Source organism: Buteo buteo, unplaced genomic scaffold (genome assembly GCF_964188355.1).
Source record: "Buteo buteo unplaced genomic scaffold, bButBut1.hap1.1 HAP1_SCAFFOLD_96, whole genome shotgun sequence".
In the NCBI taxonomy this organism is placed as follows: domain Eukaryota; kingdom Metazoa; phylum Chordata; class Aves; order Accipitriformes; family Accipitridae; genus Buteo; species Buteo buteo.
Genome location: NW_027439260.1, coordinates 24,036 through 25,877, shown reverse-complemented (window position 1 = coordinate 25,877; position 1,842 = coordinate 24,036).

The window sequence follows — 1,842 nt, the reverse complement described above, 5'->3', positions numbered from 1 at the left end:
TAATTTGTGCTCTATTTTCCTATAAAGCAGCCTTTTCTTAGAAGAATATTCAAAGAGCTTTTGGAGCTGAGTGTAAATGCTTCAGCTATAATACATCTACTAAAATGACATAGTGCAACTACAGGGAGAACAAGCACAGATGATTCAGGATGTAGCAAAGTATATAGAACTGCCTTTTGCCTCTAAATTACCATGTTAAAAATGGTTTAGGTCAACTGGATGGCTGCCTAGCAAAATTTGCTGCTGAAACGGTCCAGTTTCTAAGTCAGAGGAGCCAGATTCTGATCACATGCACGCTGACATGCTATTGAGAAAATATTAACTATGTCAGTGAAGGAAGTGTCAGGTTTTTATTGAGTCCAAGGGATGAGAAATCACTGCCACTGTCAATGGCACAAACCCCCCATTTTTACTGTTGCTGCCTGCTGTGGGACTACAGATTCAACAGCTCAGCTGAGAGGCCAAGCACTATGCTGCACTTTCATATTCATTGCAGTGATAGCTCCCAGACGTTATCTGTACAGCATAGAAAAACTCACAGCCCTAATGTGCATTATAGTTACAACCTTTACAGGTAACAGCTTTCCCAACAGGTGATGCAAAAGTGCAACTCTGCTGCTTGGGATATTTTGTTGTTGCATCTTCAGGAGGCCATAGGGAGGTCTGTCCTGCCTTCACATGCCAATACTGCCATGCGTAGAGTCCTCCTGAATCTGAATCTGGTGGACTCCACAAATGCAAAATGGCAAAAGGGTTTTTACCTGGGAACAAGTGTACTGCTCGCAGCAGTGAGGCAAGTGGAAGGCTGCGGAAACCCCTCTGGAGAGGATCTGACTCTTGGGAAGCAGCTTAGCACCCAGGTTATTTCTTTGTGCGGTTCTCTATGGCTCAGGTCATAGGTCTTACATACATGTGGGACCACAAAGGGGATTTGCCCTTTTGCAATGCCAGAAGGAGTGGCAAACTGAGAGAAGGCAGGAGAGGATGCTCAACTCCACTAGCTTTGCACCACAAGGGCTTTCTGTGGCAAGTCTTTCCCTCTGCTGTCCTGATAATGAGCAGCAAGCTCTGCTTCGTCAAATTCGAACAGAGTCGAACAGGAGGTGCTGACAGAAGAATAAATACGCATGCTCTGGGTCAAATCCTGAGAAGTCACCATACTAGGAGCGGTACAGGGGAATGCGGCAGCCCGCCAATAAAGGAAATGACATACTGGGCAAACCAGAGGACCATTTAAAATACTCAAACCCAAACTATTGGCAGACATCCTGCAGGCAAGGTCAGATGGCATTTGCAAGGCAGCAGGGAGGAACAGCCTCTGCAGCTGTAACCGTTCAAGCAGAGGGCAGGATCCACCCTGGGGGACGCAGCACAGCCCTCCACATCTGCCACCATGGCCCCTGTGAATAGCTACCCCCAAAAACTGTATCTTTATGGCTACTGACACTGACAGATGGCAAAGCAGGAAATTATTGGCCTTGGGACCTGAGCTCAGACTGATGCATGAAAAAAACCTGCAGAAAATCACCTTATACAGCTGGAATTGGAATCGATAACTTATCAACACTACGGAGAAGGGGGGGGAAAATCCCAGTTCTCTCTGGCCTAGTGGTTCTGCTTACTAACTAGGGCTATTCTGTAGCAGTCAATATTTTTGCAAACTGGACGTAATTCATGCACAAGTACAACATGGATTGAGGGTGGCTGAGGAGAAAGGGAGATAACAGAACAAAACCTTTGCCTGGACAGTATTTGGATTTGGAGAAGTTCTGAAGCACCTCCGTCAGATGACACAATTTCTTCCTCTATGACAGCCCAGAAAAAAAATGGTGTCACAAGGTC